We start from the raw sequence: 9,988 nt of genomic DNA on the forward strand, positions 1-9,988 counted from the left end.
TTGTACAAGAGGCAGAGATTGTTGGTGGTAAATTTCTTAGGCGTAAAACCAGACTGCTCCGGTCACTGACAGGCAAGCAAGTGATCACAGATCCTGTTCAGGATGACCCTAGCAAGGACCTTACCCGGCAGGCACTGAGAGTAGTGTTATCCCCCCGTAGTTGCCACAATGCAGGCGATCACCCTTCCCTTTCTAGATAAGGACTACAAGTCCCGTTTTCCAGTCAGTTGGGATGACGCATGACTCCCAAATGGAAGCAAAGATTGCCTGCAATACCAGGAGAACAGCCTTACCACCAGCCTGGAGAAGTTCACCCCGGATACCACAGATCCCTGCGGCCTTCCCTGCTCCCAGCTGATTCACCACCTGTGCAAACTCAGTGAGACTGGGTGGTTCACAGCTGATTGGAGATTCAGCTTCAAGAACTGTGGACCTAGAGATGTCCAACATATATTCAGGACACTAATTGTCACGCTGCCTTTATTGTTATTTATTCTATTCTACTGCCTTTATTGGCCCTACTACTCCATTTCGTTGTGCTCATACACAATGACAGTAAAGTTGAATTTGACTTATGAAGTGAGAAGGCCATGGATAGAGAAGTTGTGCTAATGCTAACTGTGACTACGGCAGTCAGATTTATTGGACCCAGCTGATGGGTTCCACAAGTCCCCACGTGATCTGAGCCACAGGTACAGCTAAACTGTCTGACAACAAGCCAGTGAAGTCAAACAGCCTGCAGGGCCAGTCACCCCATCTGGGCGCAGGAGCCCAAAACAGAACAAATACATATAGAGGGGAGGGGAAAAGCTCATCAGGGTTAGATTTCATTACATTTTATTTTATTCAGAATCAGAATTTACTCTATTGGTACAACTCCATGTACTATGAATTTAATTTGGCAGTTTTGGTGCATTTACAGACAACATATAACATAAGTCAGAGAAAAACATTTTTCATGTTTGTTCAGCTTACAGAACACAATGGCCTTCTGTGCAGCAAGTCGTTTCTTTCTCAAAAGGTCTTCAGATCTGACCACTGTTTTTCTGGGCATTGTGTAAAAAATCATTTATTATTGTGTGACATACGTCACACTTCAGACAGAGTAAAAAGGGTTATACTGGTTATAAAGCAGAGATTTTACCTTTTTGCCGTGGAGAAGCAGCAACATGTGACACTCTGATAAGGTAAAAATGATTCCTCCAGCACACAGTGAGCTATCCCAGCATGCACAGCGACACAGAGGAGTTTCTACAAACCCCAAACCCTGGATTGAGGGGTTCAGTGAATGAGGAGGTGAATCTGTGCAGGGGGGTCAGTCCATTAGAGGAGACTCTGTAGAAGGACAGAGTACCAGCCGCCCAGTCCAGATACACTCCTACTCTGTGGGAGCCTGTGGGCTTTATGGGTATGACAGTCTGTTTATTATTGTGCCGGACAGAGTAACTGTGAGAAGAGCAGCTCAGCATCCATGACTTGTCATTGTGTCCAAGCCCACAGTCATAACTCTCTCCTTTCCTCCTGATCCCTTTATAAGTCACTCCTATCAGGACTACATCTCCATCCCACTGAGCCTCCCAGTAACAGCGGCCAGTCAGACTCTCTCTGCACAGAACTTGGTTCCAGCTGTCAAATCTCTCTGGATGATCAGGATATGGCTGCTCTGCCCCCCATGTCACCTTCCTGTTCCCCTATGACAGAGACAGGAATCTGTTTGCTGTGTTGGGGTCCAGCGTCAGCTGGCAGGAGTCTGTAGGCAAGAGGAAGAGCGATTGATCCCATGACGAAGCCCAGCATCTCCATCATTGTCACTGTCACACCTCACACACTCACTCACACAGAACTCGCTCCAATACACACATTTTATTCCCAATATACTCATGTAGCCGCCCCAGTCTGCGGCGCTCCGGCTGCCCCCTGCGCTGTGAGACACGCCGCGCTGAGAGACTCGCTGGGGCCGAACTGCACTTTAGCCTGCGCTCTATTATTCTGTACGATACATAAAATATTAAAAAGCAGGAATTAAAGTATGTGAAATCCTTCCGGGAAGATGAGCCGAGATGATGCGCGTGTTAAACTAATAAGCTTAATTACAGGCAAATAAAATTACAAACTGTCACTGTTGAGTGCTGTGATAATGATGAAACTTGGTGCGGAGCTGAACTTAGTTCCTTTTTAATAGCAACAACCGGAGCAGACAGATATCACAGTACATTTGTAACACGTTCAAAGAGAGAGAACTTAAACACTGCGCAGGTATAAAATAAAGACTACGGTGTCTGAGAAGGTTCAATATTACTGCGTGAACAGTCAATATTCTACATCCCCTCTCTTTAGCTCATGCCCATTACCATAAATATAGGGCAACCAAAGCAAATCAAATGTATGACAATTACATTCCATACTCACAAAAGCAGTATAACAAACAACCAGATTATTTTTATGCATAAAGCAAATAATGATAATTATCATACTCGGAATTAACAAACTAATCATAACATATTATCAAAATGCAACCATACCATGAACAACAATATTTTAACCCAACAAAGAGACCTAATCTGTGTATTTAGGATTGGGTTTACTAACACGGCCCGAGCGCGTTCTGTAGAGATTGTCATTTATGGCCAAGGATGAATCAGTAGTTGGAACCTGGACCCTAGGATGCCCAGAGTCCATTTCCTGTTGTGTCGGTCCGGTGAAAGTGATACGCCTTTCTGAAATGGGGTTACTGTCCTGATATTCAGCGTCATGCGGATCAGACTGAGTTGGAGCAGGCTCAGCCACAGGTAATATGTGTCTCCTGTTTCTCCTGTAGGTTTGTCCATCTGACTGGATCAAGTATGATCTGGGCTCACTGCATATCTCTTTAACAGTCCCTGTGCGGTCATAACCTTTTGACGTTTGCAGCCTGACGACTTGTCCTTCCATTAGTGGCTGGAGAGGTCGGCTTGTCCTGTCATAATAGTGCTTCTGTACATTTCTTTTATCGAGAAGTTGAGCTGTTACTTCTTCAGGATGGCATATATCAGGTGCAAGTAATATCTTGGAGAGAGGAAGTGTGGTACGAGTCTGTCTTGACATAAGTCTGTGTGCTGGAGATCCAAGTTTGTTGTCACGAGGTATGTTTCTTAAATTCAGCAAGTTAAGAAAGACATCAGTTTTGTCTCTGTGAGACTTCTCCATCAGGTTTTTTTGCACTACGGACAGCCCTCTCAGCTAATCCATTGGATTGAGGGTACTCTGGGCTACTTGTTACATGATTGAAATCCCACTGTTTGGCAAAGTCTTTGAAACGTTGGCTTGTAAACTGATTGCCATTGTCTGATATTAGTGTATGTGGTGCTCCATGGACAGCAAAGTGACGTTTCAGTTTACCAATGACAGTGGCTGATGTCAGATCGCGGAGAAGGTCGATCTCAAACCAGCCTGAGTAGGAGTCCACAAGTACCAGATACTGCTGGTTACGCCAGTCAAAAATGTCAGCAGCCACTGTGGACCAGGGTAGCTCTGGAACTGGGTGCAAGTGCATTGGCTCTTTTTGCTGGTGCGGTTTAGTGCTATTACACACTGAACACGCCATTACTTCATCATCAATGTCTTTTGTCATTGTGGGCCAGAATACTATGCCTCTCGCTCTGCGTTTAGTGGCTTCTGCACCCGGGTGTCCCCTGTGAAGAATCCCCACATATGTCTTTTGCAACGAGAGGGGAATTACAGTTTTCTGTCCCTTCATAATAACACCATCCTCAATAGTGAGTTCATCCCTGAAAGGAAAATAGGGACGTGTTGCATGTGGGAGATTGTGCAGTCTGCTTGGCCACCCATGCTTAATAATGCCACAGAGAGTCTGGAGGGTCGGATCTTCTGCGGTGTGCTCCCTCAGCTCCTCCAAGCGAGCAGACGACACATGACTCACAGACATTACATCAAAATCGTCCATTTCGTCCGCAAGTTGAACTGTGGAGCAACTCGGAGCTCTTGACAAAGTGTCAGCCAAGTGCATTTCTTTGCCACTTTTATAGACAAGGTCAATGCTATACTTTTGAAGTTTTAGCATCATCCTCTGCAATCTGGCTGGTGCTGCAGGAACGGGCTTTTTTATTATTGTCACGAGAGGTTGGTGGTCAGTCTCAATAGTTATTTGCTTGCCATAAATGTAGTCGTGAAATTTTGAGCATGCTAAAACAACAGCTAACAGCTCTTTTTCAATCTGGGCATACCTTGTTTCAGTATCAGTCAGGGTGCGTGAAGCATAGGCCACAGGGTTACCGTCTTGCAGGCACGCCGCGCCAAGCCCATACTGTGACGCGTCGCATGTGAGCGTGACTGCTTTGTGGACATTGTAGTATGAAAGCACTGGGGGATTTGACATGTATATCTTTAAAGTCTCAAAAGCACGCTGCTGCTGTTCATGCCATGACCACACAGTGTCTTTATGTGTGAGTTGACGTAGCGGAGCTGTGATGTCACTGTAGTTAGGGATGAATTTCCCGAGGTAGTTAACCATGCCGAGGAATCTCTGCAAAGCTGAAATGTCTGTAGGAACTGGCATGTCACTTATCGCCTTTGTTTTAGATGGATCAGCTTTTAAGCCTTGAGCAGTGAATACATGTCCAACATAGCTGACTTGGTTCAGTCTGAACTTGCATTTGAGAGGGTTGAGTCTTAGTTTTACCTCTCTGGCCCGGTCGAGCACTTGTCTCAGGTTAGCGTCATGTTCCTCAGTGTCCTTGCCTCCAATTAGTATGTCATCCACGATAATGGCACAGGGGTACCCGGCAAAGATCTGCTCCATGGTGCGTTGGAAAACTTCACTGGCAGAGCTAATTCCAAACGGCATTCGCAGGAACCTGTAGCAACCAAAACATGTGCTGAAGGTAGTAAGCAGGGAGGATTTACGGTCCAGGGAAATCTGCCAAAATGAGTTCTTAGCATCTAAAACTGAGAATACAGTAGCATTAGCCATTTGTGAAGAGACGTCGTCTACAGTGCGCATTGGGTGATGTGGCCTTTTTAGAGCAGTGTTGAGGTCTTTTGGATTGATGCATATTCTGATCTCCTGTTTGTCTTTTTTGTTGGTGGCAACCATGGAGGACACCCAGTCTGTAGGTTCCGAGACTGGTGTGATAACACCTAACTCTTGCATCCTGTCCAGTTCCGCCTTAACCCTGTCTTTCATGGCTACAGGAATGCGGTGAGCAGGGCGAACTACTGGTCTCACCTCTGGGTCGAGTGTCATCGAGTATGTAACTGGTAGCTTTCCCAATTCATCTGAAAACAGTTCATTATATTCATTTCTGATTTGCTGGGAGAAATCTGCAGTTGTGTTGCTGCTGACCTGGTGAACTTCTTTGCTGAGTGACACAAGCCCCATCTCCAGGGAAGCACTTAGTCCAAGCAGTGGCAGTACATTCTCATTGATAATGTAGAAGGGTACATTGTATTGTTTCGCCCCTAGATGGCAGCATAGGTCAACAAATCCAGCAGTTTTAATCTTGCTTCCACCATATGCTACAAGGTTGGTCGGCTTACTGCAGGGCTTTAATGGTTCACATCTCCTCACTTGTTCAAAAGTCACTGCTGAGAGAACATTACATTTGGCACCCGTGTCAACTTTCATTTCAACAGTAGTGTCATTGATTTGTACTGTAGCAAAGGCTTCTTCCTTGTCATGACTTTGCGCATTGGTAGAATCAACAGGTAAATCCACTGAAATGCCATTGACATAGTAAGTCTCATTGTCACTAGACTCTGTGCTTTCAGTAACCACCTGGTGGACAGATCTCCTCACCCTTTGCCTGTCAAATTGGGGCTTAGATCTGCAACACTTCCTGAAGTGGTTCATTTTTTTGCACGCATTACACTGTTGACCAAAAGCAGGGCACTTATTCCTCTTTGCCACGTGACTACTACCGCAATTACCGCAACTGGTAATGAATTGCGTGGTGTTATTGTTTTGTCTGTTATCGAACTTTGCGTCATCGTCATCCCGCCTTTTCGCGTACGTGGTTTGAACAGCGTCCACCTTTGTGACGCGGCTGAGTGGTGACATTAAGGTTTTATTGTGTTCCTCAGTCATCTCATGGATCTGGCATATTGATATGGCCTTAGCGAGGGTCAGATTACTATCACGCAACAGTACTTTCCTGAGGTGGTCGTTAGTAATGCCACAGACCAGCCTATCCCTGATAAGCTCCTCACCAAGCCCGCCAAAATTGCAACTCTTTGCTTTTATTCTCAAATCACTCATATACGACTCAATAGTCTCACCAGTCCTTTGGTTACGTGTGTTGAATTTGTGTCTCTCCATAGTGACATTTGTTTGGGGATTGCACATTTCACGAAACTTTCTTTTGAGGCATTCGGGGTCCTCCTTGGATTCCGCGGGAACCAATACACGTCCATCATCTCCATCTTCTCCAGGGGACGCCCGTATCTCTAGTGCATACACAAACGAGCGTTCGCGCTCGATAGCTTCGGGTCCGGCCAGGTTCAGAAGAATGTAGGCCTGGGTTCGCGCCGGCTTATCCGAGTGCGCCGCTGCGATGAAAATGTCGTATTCCTGCTCAAATACGCGCCAGTTCTCTGTCACGTTGCCATCAAAAACTAGTGGACCGGGTCGTCTGAAACCGTCCGCCATCACATATGGTATTCCGTATAGCGTTAAACGTTGTGGTCCAAGACTTCTGACACCATGTTGAGTGCTGTGATAATGATGAAACTTGGTGCGGAGCTGAACTTAGTTCCTTTTTAATAGCAACAACCGGAGCAGACAGATATCACAGTACATTTGTAACACGTTCAAAGAGAGAGAACTTAAACACTGCGCAGGTATAAAATAAAGACTACGGTGTCTGAGAAGGTTCAATATTACTGCGTGAACAGTCAATATTCTACAGTAAGGATGGCAAAATGATGCCCAGACTAACTCAGCACTTAAAGAGTTAAAGTCAGAATATGCTTGACTAGTCTTCTTGAATCTTCTGTTCTATTATCTTGTTTTAGAAGTACATGTCTAAATAATAAAGTAGTTCACCTTTAGCTTTAATATACGGGAGTCTTTTTGCATGTCTACTGCATTATATTATATTTAAACATCAGAGAAAATCATCATGAAGTGGTAAAGTAACAGCTGAATATGTCCTAATATACGGTGTTTCCCCGAAAATAAGACAGGGTCTTATATTAATTTTTGCTCCAAATGACGCGTTACGGCTTATATTAAGGTAGTATTTTCCCAAGTATAACATGCTACAGTATATTTACCGGTATTCATGAAAAAAATCCACATTTATTCAAACACAGACATCATGTCATCTTCTAACAGTATCTTTCCATGTAAACAATTTGACGGTGAATTTATTCATGAACAAAATTCTGCTGTATACTGCATATGTTTATTCAAATATAGTCGTCATGTCATGTTCTTCTGGAACATCATCGTAAATCTCCAAGTTCCAAATTCCGTCCTGAATATCTCGCAACTCAATTTCCTGTAGAACCAGTGTCCCCAATCTCTCATGTTTAGCAATAACTCTGTCCTTAAATGAGCGCCTCTTGTCCATGTAGCCTTCTCGTAGTATAACCGCATCTCATTCTAGTTACCGTACAATCCATGGGACAATAACTAGGGCTTATATTACGGGCTTCTTGAAAAATCATGTTAGGGCTTATTTGTGGGGAAACGCGGTAGTAATTAGAAAAAGCATAAATCTTAGTTTGGTACCTTGAGAGTGAATAAATAATGCAACGTATGGAAAGTGTAAGATATGTAAAGGATTTGACTTAATAGTCAGTTGTTGATGCCAGCATTTGGATTGAGTGGGCTGCTATATTTGATGCACATGAACCTTTCCAGTGTTGTTTTTCGCTGTTGTTCTGCGTATCAGGGAATCTGTGCACAAACTGGCTTGTTTTTATAGGTCAGGTTCCCCTGCTGAAACGCAGACGGCCCAAGTCAAGACCAGCGCATAAGTTTCCCAAGCGTGTGTTTCCTGTATCCAATAAAGACGGCAGAATTTTTCTTAGTGTGCAATACCGACTGCCAAGTGTGATATCTGTGATGGTTGTGATGTAGTGTTGTTGTTCAGTAACATAATGTTTCATTTAAATTAAATATGCTGTCCCCTGTCTTTATAATCCCAAAGGACAAACCAGTTCCAGTGATGCTGGCCGTCGGAAGAAGTGCCGCACCAGGCCGCCGGCAGCCAGCTCCCTGACCACGTCTGCCTCTCCTGGATCTGCTGCCATCCCGGTGGCAACCAGCAGGGGTCAGCAGGGCACAGGCCACCGTAGAAATACGGCGGGAGGCCGGTCAGGGCGAAGAAGGAGGTATGACCAACAGAAGGGGTTAGAGCCTAAGCCCAGCTCACCAACCTTCTCCTCCTCTTCATTTTTATTTCCGTCTTCAGCCCCCTCCTCTTTTGTTTCATCCCCATTTCTTTTTATGGGCTCCTCTGTTTTATCGCCACACTTACTCACACCTGTTAGCCCAGCTCCACATCCATTTTCAGCTCCAGGCCTGGTTCATCTGACCCCTCTGCTTCAGGCTCCAGCACAGGCTGTAGCCGCCTCATCTCACCTGGAAAAAATCTATTGGTTGTATAACTTTTATGTAACCAAGTACTCTAAAATGACCTATGACGCCAAGTGCTTTACTGAGTACTGGTGTCAGGAGTTTTGGAACAGACATTTAAATGAAATTAACTTAGCGAAACAGGGGAAGAATGAGGATAATGAGGGTACTCATTCAACCAAGAGGCGTAGGATTGATGAAGATGAGTTCATCTTTCCTATTGATGCACTGGAGCAGCTAAGTACCATGCCCAGGGCTCAGGAGATGGGTGTGGAAATGGGCTATCAGTCAGATGCACATAGCTACATTTCCCTGTAGATTCAGCACATAATTACACGAGAGTTGTCATACATACTTAGGATAAGATAAAATTAGGATATGTTACCATGTAGTTCTATAGCATAAGATACTATAGGATAAGATTAAGATAGGATAAGGTTAAGATTGTATAGAATAAGATTAAGATAGGACAAGTTAAGATAGTCTCAACTTGTATGCCATTTTATGTTTTACAAAGACATGATAAATTACCATAAGTTTAGCATAAGATTATATAAGATAACATAGTATAAGAATAAGATAGGATTGCATAGCATAAGATAAGAAAGATAACATAGAATAAAATTAAGATAGGATAGGTTACGGTAAGCTTAAGATTGTATAACATAGGATTAGATTAATTATAAATAAAGCAGTCCTCCTTAGAGGGGGGGTGGTGGAGGGAATATTTAAGAAATAAAAATAGGGTTAGTTAACATAAGGTTAAGATAAGATTGTATAACATAGGATTAGATTAATTATAAATAAAGCAGTCCTCCTTAGAGGGGGGGTGGTGGAGGGAATATTTAAGAAATAAAAATAGGATCAGTTAACATAAGGTAAAGATAAGATTGTATAACATAGGATTAGATTAATTGTAAATAAAGCAGTCCTCCTCAGAGGGGGGGTGGTGGAGGGAATATTTAAGAAATAAAAATAGGATCAGTTAACATAAGGTAAAGATAAGATTGTATAACATAGGATTAGATTAATTATAAATAAAGCAGTCCTCCTTAGAGGGGGGGGTGGTTGAGGGAATATTTAAGAAATAAAAATAGGATTAATTAAGAAGGTTAAGATAAGATTGTATAACATAGGATTAGATTAATTATAAATAAAGCAGTCCTCCTTAGAGGGGGGGTGGTGGAGGGAATATTTAAGAAATAAAAATAGGATCAGTTAACAAAAGGTTAAGATAAGATTGTATAGCATAGGATTAGATTAATTATAAATAAACCAGTCCTCCTCAGAGGGGGGGTGGTGGAGGGAATATTTAAGAAATAAAAATAGGATTAATTCAGAAGGTTAAGATAAGATTGTATAAGATAGGGCTACAGTGAAGAAATCAAAAATTTCAAGGCAGCATGGTGA

The sequence above is a fragment of the Brienomyrus brachyistius genome, unplaced genomic scaffold, assembly GCF_023856365.1.
Source record: "Brienomyrus brachyistius isolate T26 unplaced genomic scaffold, BBRACH_0.4 scaffold52, whole genome shotgun sequence".
NCBI classification, from domain to species: domain Eukaryota; kingdom Metazoa; phylum Chordata; class Actinopteri; order Osteoglossiformes; family Mormyridae; genus Brienomyrus; species Brienomyrus brachyistius.